The 13,642-nt window shown below is 39.6% G+C and overlaps 1 protein-coding gene across 3 annotated transcripts in view; it reads left to right on the top strand.

The window, feature by feature from the left end:
- PIK3CD (phosphatidylinositol-4,5-bisphosphate 3-kinase catalytic subunit delta) overlaps window positions 1–13,642 on the top strand; it is a 67,888-nt gene that overhangs the window by 13,884 nt on the left and 40,362 nt on the right. For all 3 annotated transcript variants that reach the window (XM_074218505.1, XM_074218504.1, XM_074218506.1), the window contains exon 2: window positions 3,650–3,732. The gene's annotated coding sequence lies outside the window, so the exon portion shown is untranslated. The remainder of the gene's footprint in view (window positions 1–3,649; window positions 3,733–13,642) is intronic.

The raw sequence follows: 13,642 nt of genomic DNA, 5'->3' as shown, positions 1-13,642 counted from the left end.
CAGATTACTATAATCATTTCCTGCTGTTGCACCTAATCTATTCTACTGGTCCACCACTCTGTTTCTTAGCCAATACCAGACAGTTTTGATGACTGATGCCTTATAATATAATTTTAGATCAGGTAGGGCTAAGCCCCCTTCTTTTGCACTTTTTTCCATCAAACCCCTGGAAATTCTTGACTTTTTATTTCTCCGTATGAATTTACTTACAACTTTTTCTAACTCATTAAAGTAATTTTTTGGAATTTTGGTTGGTAGGGCACTAAACAGGTAGTTTAGTTTTGGTAGAATTGTCATTTTTATTATATTAGCTCTACCTATCCATGAGCAGTTGATATTTGCCCAGTTTTGTAAATCTGATTTTATTTGTGTGAGAAGTGTTTTATAATTGTTTTCAAAAAGTTTCTGAGTCTGCCTTGGCAAATAGACTCCCAGGTATTTTATATTGTCTGAGGTTACTTTGAATGGGATTTCTCTTTCTAACTTTTCCTTCTTTTTCTTGCTAGTCATATATAGAAAAGTTGAGGATTTATGAGGGTTTATTTTATATCCTGCAACTTTGCTAAAATTGCTAATTGTTTCCAGTAGTTTTTTGGATGATTTCTTGGGATTCTCTAGGTAGACCATCATGTCATCTGGGAAGAGTGAGAGTTTTGTCTCTTCCTTCCCAATTCTAATTCCTTCTATTTCTTTTTCTTCTCTAATTGCTGAAGCTAACATTTCTAATATGATATTGAATAATAATGGTGATAATGGGCACCCTTGTTTCACCCCTGATCTTATTGGGAATGCCTCTAGCCTATCCCCATTGAATATAATGCTTGTTGATGGTTTCAGATAGATACTGCTAAATATTCTAAGGAACAGTCCATTTATTCTTACACTCTCTAGTAAAACCAAAATTTTTTAAAAGTGAATATAAAAAAGAGAATCACTCAAACACTGCTTTATTAAGCACCATTTTGTGCCAAACCCTGTTTTAGGCTCTGGAAATATAAAGACAAAAAATTATAATCCATGACCTCAAATGAGATATTGTGTGTAAAGTTGATAATTATTTTTATTTTCTCTCTGCTTATTATAGTTTTGGACTTGTTTCTCCTTTTATTTTGGTAATTTACTTACCCCTCCTTTATGATCAGATTGGCTAAAAAAAAGTTTATTGATTTTGTTAGTGTTTTCAAAGGAATGGCTTTTAGTTTTCCTTGTCAACTGTACAGGCTTTTATTTTTCATTTTATTCATTTCTGCTCTGATTTTCAACTTTTCTCCTTTTATGTTTATTTTGGGTTTATTTGACATGGGTTTCATTCACTTTTCTATATTTTTAATTGGCAAAACATCTTCCTAATACAATAATACAAATATCAACTCTAGTAATAATCATAATTTAGGGAGGGAGACTGAGGCAACACAGATCGGAATTAAAATCCTATCTCTGCTATTTGATGCTAGCGACCAGGTTTGATTTTGTTGTTAAAGGGAATTCCTGAAGGAGGGAACTTTCATTTTCCTCTCTCCCTGCCTTCCCCCCTCCCCTCCAACACTCCAACATATACATACATATATATATATATATATATGTATATATATATACATATATATATATATATATATATAAAGTTTCATGGGACACTGAGATGATCTGCCCAAGATCTTTTAGTCAATTTTTATCACAGGTGAAACTTGAACATAGGTCTTCTTGGATTTAAGGACAGCTTTCACTTCACTCTGCCATGTTATCTCTCTCCATGATAATAGTTGTTATGTATTCAGTGATACAAGTCTTTTTAGCACTTCTGTTCTTAAAAACTGCCCTGTAAGTTATTACAGGCATTATAATTACTATAGATATTATTATCATCCTAAGGTTAATGGACCTGGGTTCAAATCCCAATCCTCTTCCTTACTAAGTACGTAGCCTGAAGAAAGTGAACACTACTCATGAGGAGCCTAGAGAAGTTCACTATGGTCCCACTAGTTCTCCTGTATGACCCTGATAGATAATGAGTGCCTCACATCCAGGGCCATCTCCAGTCATCCTAATTCACATCTGACCAGTGGATCCAGCTCTGGAGGAGAAAGTGAGACTGATGACTTAGCACAGCTCCCCCTCACTCAAATCCAATTCACATGCTGGTCATGGCATCATCTCCCTGATGTCATGTCTAAAAGAATGAAGGACAAGGGGCAGCTAGGTGTCACAATGGATAGAGTACTGGCCCTGGAGTCAGAAGGATCTGAGTTCAAATGTGATCTCAGATACATAATAGTTAACCTAGCTGTGTGACCTTGGACAAGTCACTTAACTCCACTGCCTTGTTAAAAAAAATTTAAAAAAAGAAGGAAGGAAAAAATGTCAATGTCAATGGTAAAGAGTCAGGGGCTGGGGTGGCTAGGTGGCACAGTGGATAAAGCACTGGCCCTGGAGTCAGGAGTACCTGGGTTCAAATCCGGTCTCAGACACTTAATAATTACATAGCTGTGTGGCCTTGGGCAAGCCACTTAACCCCATTTGATTTGCAAAAAAACCTAAAAAAAAAAAAAGAGAGAGTCAGGGGCTGGGTTGGGTTTCTCTGGTCTCTCATCCTGGGGCCCTTTTTATGGCTACTGGTGTGCAGGAATTTACCAAAACAAGAATTCATTCTTGGTGACAAGAAGATTCCTATAGATTTAGGAGTTGCCATTTGTCCCTTGTCAATGGTCTTGAGGTGAATTAGATCAAATGGTACAGAGAAGAAAAGCATTGATTTTGTCTTCAGAGGTCCTAGGTTCACATCTTTGCTACTTGCTACTAGTATTACTTTAGGTAAATCATTCTTTCTGGACCTTAGTTTCTCTATGTGTAAAATAAAGACTTTAAACTAAGGCCGTTTATAATTCTAAATTCTATGATCCTTTGTTACTCAGCTGTGGCTGACTCTCTGTGATCTTATTTGGGGTTTTCTTATCAAGGTTCTTGGAATGGGTTTGCCTTTTCCTTCTCCAACTCATTTTACAGATGAGGAAATTGAGTCAAAGAGGTGAAGCGACTTGCCCAAAGTCATATGGTTAGTAAATGTCTGAGGCTGGATTTGAACTTGGGTCTTCCTAACTCTCTCTACTGTACCACCTAGCTTCCCTCCTATGATTCTATGACATGCTTAAAAAGCCATCACTTAGGGCAGCTAGGTGGCGTAGTGGATAGAGCACCAGCCCTGGAGTCAAAAGGACCTTAGTTCAAATCCAGCCTCAGACACTTAATAATAATTACCTAGTTGTGTGGCCTTGGGCAAGCCACTTAACCCCATTGCCTGGCAGAAAAAAAAAAAACTAAAAACTAAAAAAAAAGCCCTAACTTAGGAGAGGAGACAATAGTTCTCAGGGTTAGTCTGGTTCCTTGCTTACCTGCTTCCCTCAAGCTTTTAAAATGAATTCTATTGCCTGGTCATCCTGGTTAACACTTGCCATTGACCTAGTCTCTAAAGAGATGTAGCCTGGGACTTGCTCTATACAGGGTTAAACCAACAATTTCATGAGAAATTTCTCCTGGGGGGAAAAAAATCCAACCCAAAACCCTAACAACAACCCCAACTCCTCCCTATCTTAACCATCCCCCCAATAAAACAAAAACTCAATAAAGAAAAAAACATTTGTCTGGTTCTTATTAGGAGCAGATGAAAGGATGAGCAAAATCACGCCTGTCCCGCTGCCTGGAACAACCAGTGCCTGCCAAGCTCCATTGGTGGGAAAGGTGATTTTTTTTTTCCATTTTATTTTTGGTAAAGACTATTTGAGTAATGAAGCTTGCTGTGAGGCTCTGCAATCATTCAGAAACCATTGATGAGGTTGTTCCCCCAACCTGTCTCTACCCAAAAAGTATAGTATGTATATGAGAGGTAGAGTAGTGTGATGTTTGTGTTCTTCAGTCATTTTGAGTCCAACTCCTTGTGACCTCATTTGGGGTTTTCTTGGCAAAGATAACTCAAGTGGTTTGTGTAGTCAAATGCTCTCCAGACTTGTTTTGATCATACACTATCATCAGTTTTTGTATTCACCCCATATATGAATACTTCCTTTTTATTTTATTAGTTTTTTACTAATTTAATTATTGACTAGTTTTACTTATTTGTTCATTTTTCATTTCTTTTTATACCAATAATTACATGCATTATAAAATTTACATGAAAATTGGAATTAAAAAAAGATGAGTCAAAGAGCAAATTACGTTTGAGAGGACAGAGACAGAGAGGCAGTGGAATTTATTGAGTGAAAGAATGACTTGGTCAGACCTGCTACTTAAAGAAAATCATTTTGGCAGCTGTGTGGAGACTTGATGGAAATGAGAGAGACTTGAGGCAGGGAGATCAATTAGAAGGCTATTTTGATAGCATGGGCAAGGATATGAACAAGAGGAGGGCTCTGTGAGTGGAGAGAAGAGACACTGGAGACAGAAATAGCAAGATTGGACAATTGATTGGGGTGAGGGAAAGTGAAGAATTGAAGGATAATTGTACCTTCCATAGAAAAAGGAAAGTTTGGAAGGGTGGGGCGGGTTTTGTCAGGGAAGATAAGGCAATCCTGAAAGTCTTACTTTGTTCCACCCAAAATGAAAAGGGAGGAGGGTGAGCTTTTAGTTAAAGGTGGTGGGTGGGGGTCCAAAGGCCAATCTCCCAGAAGCACCTGCTTTAGGCATGAGGTGATGATCTAAGGTACTGGGAATGAGTGTGTTGGGGGTCTGGAATTTTCCCAATTGTCTCTGTGCAGCTGCTACTATGTGTAATGGTAACAGTATGAGAAGATGTGATTGTGAGAAAAGGGAGGGAGGGAGAACACAATACGGGGGAGTATTAGGGAATCAGCATGAGTGCGGTGGTGACAGAGAGAGTTTCATGACTGACTCTTATGGGTAGGATGGAATGTAGCCTACTCTCCAAATGATTGATCATAATGCTAAAGGCAATGCCACGGTTCCCCAGGATCAGGTCATGGCTCTCTCTTCAGAGATCATTAGTATGTAAGAGGAGCCGGTCTCAATGTCAAGAAGACCTGGCTTTAAGCTGGATCTGACACGTCATGTTGACCATGGCACCCTGGATAGGTCACAATATCAGTCTCCTTCCCCTAACCCCCCCCCCAACAATATTTAAGACCATATAAGATGCAAAGGAGATACTGGTCTTTACTGGTGAGGGAACCTCTTCACTGGGAGTTCCTCACACCAATGAAATCCTAAAACTTGATCCAAAACTAAAGATTCTTAGAGGCAGGATGGTATATTGGGAAGGGTGCAAACCCACCAATGAAATCCTAGACCCAGTCCAAATACATCCCTTGGCATCTTCTGAGCTTTCCTGGCTGGGTATCCCCAGTCATCAGGGTTATTGCATCCTCTATATGTTTTGGGACTGCAAAGTCCCAAAGTGATCAGCTTTCAAGGAGAAACCTGAGAATTATTCTTCTTGGAGCCCTGTGCTTGATTAGCTGATCTGTTTCTCCCTTAAGTTCTAGAAGGAAGAGTTGGGCTCTTGCTTTCCCTTCAAAACTTTCAAAGCAACAGTCCAGCAATAACCCTTATGAATGAAGGACATCTTGGCCCAAGTCTTGTTCAGCCTCTCCCATGACTGGGTCTGAGGCATCTGAGTAAGGATGAAAATGGCCTTCATCTTGAGCTATAACACTGCTATAGCAACCCCCCCACCCAAAGGCAATGTTCAAAGACCATATAAGTTGCAAAGGAGATCTTTCCCAGTAAAAGTAAAGGTAGTTATGTTTAAGGGTGCTACAGACAAAACAAGGGTGAAGTAATTAAGCCTTTGCCCCAGGACTTTGAAAAACAATTTTAAATAGTAATTTTTCCCCATTTACATGTCATGATCATTTGTAACATTCACAATATTGAAATCCACATTTTCTCTTTTCTCCCCTTTCCCTAAAACAAGAAACAATTTGTTATGTCATATACACATATGGAATCATATAAAATATTTCCATATTAGATACTAAAAATTTAGAGAGTGATGATAGACTCCCAGGTTGACAATTCTCTCTGACTTTCCGTTTTTGGAGACTTGGAATCCCAGGATTTCCAAACTGAGGGTCAGTTCTTCATACTCCAACAATATTACCTTTGATAGCAAAGAGAATGACTGTGAGATACATCTGACTGCTTTCTATCTCCTTTCTCCTGCCCAAATCCTACAACTACCCAACACATCTCTTCTCCTTCAGCCCCTCAGAAAAAGAGGCTGAAGTCCAGAGAGCTTAAGTGACTTAGCCAAAGTCACATGACGATATAGACTATGACAGAGTCAAATTTCCAATCCAGATGTTCTAATTCCAGTCCCAATGCTCTTCCTTCTACAATAGTACCTCTAATCCTGAGAGTTTGTCAGGGGGCTCGAACTTAGATGGGAGAAAAAATTACATCCTTATCAGCATAGACTTCTCCCTAAAATATGTCATTTCTTTCAATTATTGAAAAGTGTAATTCTGAGAAGGGGGTCCATAGGCTTTCCCAGATTGCCAAGATGGGGTCCATGTACAAAAATGGTGAAGAAGCCCTTGTCTGTTTTATAAAATCATTTCTAGTAAATAGAGTTTAAATTCTGGCTTCTAAGCCAAGATGCCATCAAGGATCCTCTTTTGTACAAAATGCATGCAAAATTAAGGTTTAAGAGTCCTTAGGGGTACAATAGACACAATTAGGGTGAAGCAATCAGAGCTTTGCCACAGGGACCTGAAAACTTAGAGGTTCACAAACATTAAAATAACCAAGCTCTTTGGTCAGCGAGTCAAGCAACATTTATTAAAAGCTCATCTTATAGGGGCGACTAGGTGGCACAGTGGATAGAGCACTGGCCCTGGAGTCAGGAGTACCTGAGTTCAAATCCAACCTCAGACGTTTAATAATTACCTAGCTGTGTGGCCTTGGGCAAGCCACTTAACCCCATTGCCTTGCAAAAAGATTTTTAAAAAAGCTCATCTGATGGCAGACATTGTGCTAAGTACTGGGGATACAAAGAAAGGAAAGAATGGTACTAGCAAGAACAATTGCAGTAGTCAGTCTTCTCAGCCTCTCTTTCCTGGTATCCCAAAGTCTCTGACTAAGGGAGCAGTGTTTTAGGGATGTATTTCTCTCTGCCCCATCTCTTCCTTTGAATTTCAGATAAAAAGCTAATTATGCTACTTGTACAAAATTGCTAGTTACACCTCTCTACGATGGGAATTTGAGTTGTGGGGGCAATCTAGCTCAATTTCTCATTACTTGGTATGTGGTAGGTGCTTTTTATATGTTGAATTGAATTGTTCCTTCTCAAAGACTGAGGGCAGGCTATCCTGATGGAGATTTCCATCCTCATTAGTGGTTCTATCCTCTGCCCCTCCCCCCATTCTAATTCTCTGCACACACTGAAACAAATGCTCCATAGATCAGAAAGCTAGAGCTAGCAAAAATCTAGTCCAACCCTTTCATTTTACAGATGAGGAAACTGAGGACCAGAGGGGTTGTCCAAGGAGACAGCTAGGTGACAGCAGATAGGAAGTCAGGAAGATCTGAGTTCAAATAAAACCTCGGATACTTACTAGCTGTATATAATCCTGGGCAAATCACCTAATCTCTCTTAGTCTCAGTTTCCCCATCTGTGAAATGGGACCACCCTTTTCCTAGGGAGGTTGTGAGGATCAAATGAGAGAAGTAAAGTACTTGGCAAACCTTAAAGTTTCTATATAAATACTAGCTATCGTGATGAACATCAGACAAAAGGTTTGAACCCAGGTCCTCAAGAACCATTGTGTTTTTTACAATGTTCCAGTATTTCCAATGTTGCCCATTCCACCCATTTTACAGAGAAGAGCACTGATGCCCAGAGACCAAAGTCTCACAAGTGCTTAGAGAGAGAGAGCCAAGATTTGAAGCCAGATTCTCTGTCTCTACATGACAATCATTTATTCTTATTCTTATCATTAGAGTCTCACACTGAGCTTCTAAATTCTCCTTTAGTGATAGTAACCTGAAAGATGGAATTGTTCAATACTGGCACAGATTCCCCTGGCACTGGAAATAATCATTATCATTATAAGCATAATAATTCATGTTTTTATGGGACACTAAATTCTTTCCTCATAATAATCCTGGTAGCTGGGTAATGCAAGTATTATCATCTCCTTCTACTCAGAGAGGGTATACAGAGATCACACAGCTCCCAGGAGAAGAATTTGATTTCAGTTCTTCAGACACCAGAAATCTGGCATTACAACCTGCCGCCTCCCTGGTCTCCCTGTGTTGGTGCTCTCCATAACATCACCCAGTTGGCAAATAAAATAATTGTGATGTGCAGTTTATTGCTTTCAATCTCTTTTCCCCTGCCTAAACCCTAGAATTGCTCAATAAATTTTCCCTTCATCTCCTCGACCTCAGATAGTCCAGTCATCTGGGTATGGAGGCCCTTGAGTTGACTGGTTGGCTTCCTCTGGGCACAAGACTTTTGCCTCTTGGCCCAGTTGCCTCCAAGTCAGTTCCTCCACAGAATGTTTACTCAAAAAGAGGAAGGGAGGGGCATGGTGGGAGGTTCTTGGTATAAGATTTAGTTCTGCTCTTTCCCGTGGGGAGCAGGGCACTGTATTCCCAGGAGTAGCCTGTATGGGAGGGATAATGATAGCTGAGTTGTAGATAGGATGATGATATAATACTAATAACTAGCATTGAGATAGCTTATTAACCTTTGGACAGTACTTTCCATTGATTAGCTCATCTGGTTATGAAAACCTTTGGGAGGTAGTACTATAATTATCCCATTTATCTCCTCAACTGGAAACTGAGAAGTTTTCTAATGTTACTAAGGTCACCCAGGTATGAAATATCTGAGGGAAGATATGAACTCAAGTCTTTCTGACTCTGATTTCAACACTATCCACTATGTGACCAGATAAATTCTGATTCATGAGAAATTAGAACCAATTAATCAATCAAGTATTCTTTTTTTTTTCCAATTCAAATGAAGGCATTTATTTGGGCATCATGTTGCCCAAGAGCAGGCTGGCCTCCCAAAGGGAGACAGCAACTCCATTGAGGAGAGGGTGAGCTTTTAAAGAGTGATGAGGACAGCAGTCAGGGCTGTCAGTGGGGTAGGGGGTGGGAGAGTGGGGTGGGGTGGACTCTGTCCCACCCCCTCTTACTTCCTCCTCTGGGAAATATCTGCAAAGTCCACACAGGCACATAAAAATCAATCCATAAAAAAAAAAACAAAACCTAACCTCTTCCAGGAGGGGCTCTGGGCTGCTAGCTGCCTCTTGGCTCTAAGACCCGCCTGGGGAACTTAGAAAAACCTTCCCCAAAGGTCCCATCTTCCAGGTTGCAGATCTTTGTCTTAACCTCTTGGATACAGACTGTGGGTTTTATTGGACCCACTGAGTAACTCCCCAACAGACTTGGGGGGTAGGGGTGGGGGTGGGGAAGCAGCTAGGTGGCCCAGTGGATAGAGCACCAGCTCTGGAGTCAGGAGGTCCTGAGTTCAAATCCAATCTCAGACACTTCATAATTACTTAGCTGTATGATCTTGGGCAAGTCACTTAAAAAAAGCAAACTAAAAAAAGAGGCCTGAGGAGTAAGCTACTTTTTAGTGCATGATCCTCTTATTTTTTAGAAAATGATAATTCAGGGGCGGCTAGATGGCGTAGTGGATAAAGCACCTGCCCTGGACTCAGGAGTACCTGGGTTCAAATCCGGTCTCAGACACTTAATAATTACCTAGCTGTGTGGCCTTGGGCAAGCCACTTAACCCCGTTTGCCTTACAAAAAAAAAAAAAAACTTAAAAAAAATGATAATTCGGGGATGGCTAGGTGGTACAGTGGATAGAGCACCAACCCTGGAGTCAGGAGTACCTGAGTTCAAATCCAACCTCAGGCACTTAATATAATGACCTAGCTGTGTGGCCTTGGGCAAGTCACTTAACCCATTGCCTTGCAAAAATATTTTTAAAAAAAAGTTGCTCTAAACAGTAGAGATGAGATAATCAGGGATATGTAGATGTGGGTGGTAGGAATAGTAGCTAAAAGACTTAATATTTTCAACCAAGGGCAGGTATTTATTATTTCATTAATAGGGGTATGTCTTGTGCAGGGGAATAGGAAATCAGTATTTATGTGCTTCAACAAAGAAGGAAATGATCCCCAAATCTTAAGGAACCTACATTCTAATAAAGGAGACAACAAATACATTTTAAAAATATATAGCATAAATTTCAAGTTAATAAATATAAATATATTTATATATGCAAATATATGGATATACATATGGATATATAAATATATATGTGTACATATATACACATATATATTTATACTAAAAAATTGGGTAAATATAAGCTACTTTAGGAGGGAAGTTGGAGGATCATACAAATGCTACATGCAGAAAGTGGTGGAGTGGATAAGCACTGGTCTTGGAATCAGGAGGACAGGAATTCGAATATGACCTCAGACACTTGACTCTTACTAGCTGTGTGATCTTAATCCTGATTGCCTTGCATCCAGGGCCATCTCCAGTCATCCTAATCCACATCTGGCCATTTGACCCAGATGTCTGGAGGACAAATTGAGGGTGGTGATTTTGTATAGCAGCCCCTCACTCAAATCCGACTCATGTACTTGTCATGGCATCACCTCCCTGATGTCATGGTCTTCTTCAAAAATGAAGGATAAACATTATTATTTGTGCCTGAGGGCAGGTAATGGTCAAAGTTGAAGTCACTGTGGGAAGACAGGCTCTTTAAAATATTTCTAGTGGAGATGTGAATTGATCTAACCATTCTGAAAATAAATTTGAACTTATGAAAGAAAAATCACTGAGCCATTCACTCCCTTTCATCTCAGGATCAAGCAACATGCCATTACTAAGCATATCGTCCAAGGAAGTTAATGATAAAAAGAAAGTTTCCATAGATAACAAAACATTTAGAGAGGCACTTTTTATGATAGAAAAAATGAGCACAGTGGTGGCCCATCAATTGGGGAATAACTGAATAAATTAATGTGTAAAAAATGATGGGGGTAACTAGGTGAGCAGTGGATAGAGCACTTATACTGGAGTCAGATCTAACACCAGACACTTGATACTTGCTAGCTGTGTGATCTTGGGCAAGTCACTCAACCCCATTGCCTTGCAAGAAGACATTAAATGTAATTAGAGCTAGGAGAACAATATGCACAATGAATGGATGCAAAAAAGCATTCATTAGTGCTTATCATTAACCAGCCACTATCCTCTGAACTCTGGTGATACAGATATAAAAAAACAAAACATTCCCTGGCCTCAAGAAACTTATATCCTGTTAGGGGAAGACGTCACATATGGAGGAGTGGAAACCAGAGAAAGTTGTTAGTATTACTGACTGGATGGGCATTGCCGCAGGCAAACTGTGACCTGGGAAAGATCTAGTTTTAAAAAGTCAAGATCTCTCACCTCATCCAGGGCAATCACCAGGTATCCTGATTCATATCTGGCCACTGGATCCAAATGACTCCAGAGGAGATGACATTGATCAGATTACTATTCCTAGAACTAAAGGTAGAAATCTGAGTTGAGGATGGTTGAGGAGGGGGTTTGTTAGAAGTAGAAAGGAGAAACTAAACAGACAACAAATGATGAAGCACATCCTTATCCTTGGTAAAGAGAAGGGAACTATGAATATGGAATATTCCATATACCATCAGTCACATGTCTCTTAGTGTAGGGGGTTGGTATGTAGAGAAATAACTTTACTGTTGAAGAATCAATGCAACTTGAAAGTAAATTCAATTGAGGGCTTTCAACATGGGAGTAGTTTGTAGTTTCTGGAATTATGAAAATGTAAAATGGTACCCAAGGTCAGCCCTGTGATTCATCCAATCCAAGGGTCTATCTCGGATAGTGGCTTCAGAGTGCATGTTCTAAAAATAGCCATCCATCTTTATGTCAAACTTAAAAGCTAATGATAAACATGCTACTTCCCTTAGTAACCCCATTATGGCTAGGTCTCCCTGAATTGATTTAATCCTTTTTTTTTTTGAAGCTGTTTAGAATGCTCACTAGACTGCTTCTGCAAGAATAGATGCTCTAGCCTCAAGCTTACCTCAAGTGGCAACATGGACCCATAGTGGATAAAGGGTCCTTTGGAACTGGAGAATTCTGGGTTCAAGTCTAGTCCTGGCTAGTATTCCATCTCCATACCCTCTAAGACTGTGAGCCGAAGAGCACATGCTGAGGTGCGCTGGCAAGAGGGAGGCGCCTCTCTGGCAGTTCCCCAGACCAATGAAATCACAGTCCCAGATGGAAAGACAACAAAAAGACGTTTCATCTCTCCTTGTGTGGAGCTTTTATAGAAAATAGGCAATTGCAGCGAAGACATCTTGCCTGAATGACTCTTCCCTTTGCTGTGTCTAACCCAATGCTAGAAATAACTTTACATAGTATTAGTCATTTGTTTACCAAGTATTTATTAAGGACCTAATGTGTGCCAGCTATTATTCTATGTGTAGATAATACAAACACAGAGACACAATAGTCCCTGCTTAAACATTCTATTGAGAGAAGCAACACATAAACACACGAGTGAATAAAAACACGTAATTTTGGAAGGAATAAGTGCAGGTCTCATGTAAACAGTGGCCCTTCAGCTGAGTTTAGAAAGAAATGAGGTACAGTAGGAACAAGTGAAGAGGGATGGCATTCCAGGCTGGAATGTCGAGCGTCATAATATAGAATAATATAGCAGATCTATAATGGGAAGGAATCTCTGGGACATTTCATCCAACCTCATCTTACAGATCATGGGGAAACTGAGGCCAAGTGAGGTTAATTGACTTATCTAAAGTCATAAATATAGAGCCTCTGACTTCAGAATCACTGGTCTTTCCATTTATAACATGGTCTACCTAAGCCTGGAAATGACCTTAAATGTCAAAAAGATAGAAAAATTATTCACCCGAAACCCAGGTTATCGTTACTACACATGTGAATTCTTTCAATAGTCTTTTAATTTCTATCTTTCTTTTCATTCATTTCTTCTTTGCATATGTCATCCCTCCCATCCAACTCAAAACACTTCAGTGGTTCCCTAAAGACCAAGATTTTTAATTTGTTCAAAACTTAACCATAATCTTTCCCCTAGAAATATCTGCCATTAGATAGAGTGCTGAGTCTGTAGGCAGGAAGATCTGAATTCAAATCCAGTCTCACTTAACTTTGATCAGTTTCCTCCACTGAAAATGGAGATAACAGCATCTCCCTCTCAGGTGTGTTGGAGGATCACATGAAGTAATATTTATAAAAAGCCTTTCATCCAGGACCTGGTACAAAGTAGGCACTTAAATGCCTTTTTCCTCCTTTTCTTCCTTTTTTTAAATTATTTCCCTACTAATTTTTAAATGCTTTGAGTCAGGATGCTTGGGTTACATGCATACTCAAGAGTTATATGACCCTGGACTAGTTACTTGCCTTCTCTCCAGGATTGCTATCAAGCAATCAATCAATCAACATTTTTAAGTACCAATTTTCTGTCAGACCCAAGTACAGGGATTAACAAAAAGAAGCAAAAGATAGTCCCTATCTTTAAGGATCTTACTAATGGAAGAGATATGTAAACAAATATAGATCGAGCAAGTTCTATACAGGATTAATGGGAAATAA

This window comes from Macrotis lagotis, chromosome 1, assembly GCF_037893015.1.
Source record: "Macrotis lagotis isolate mMagLag1 chromosome 1, bilby.v1.9.chrom.fasta, whole genome shotgun sequence".
In the NCBI taxonomy this organism is placed as follows: domain Eukaryota; kingdom Metazoa; phylum Chordata; class Mammalia; order Peramelemorphia; family Peramelidae; genus Macrotis; species Macrotis lagotis.
Note: the sequence above shows the minus strand (reverse complement) of the source record. Positions and strands in the feature narration are given on the sequence as shown.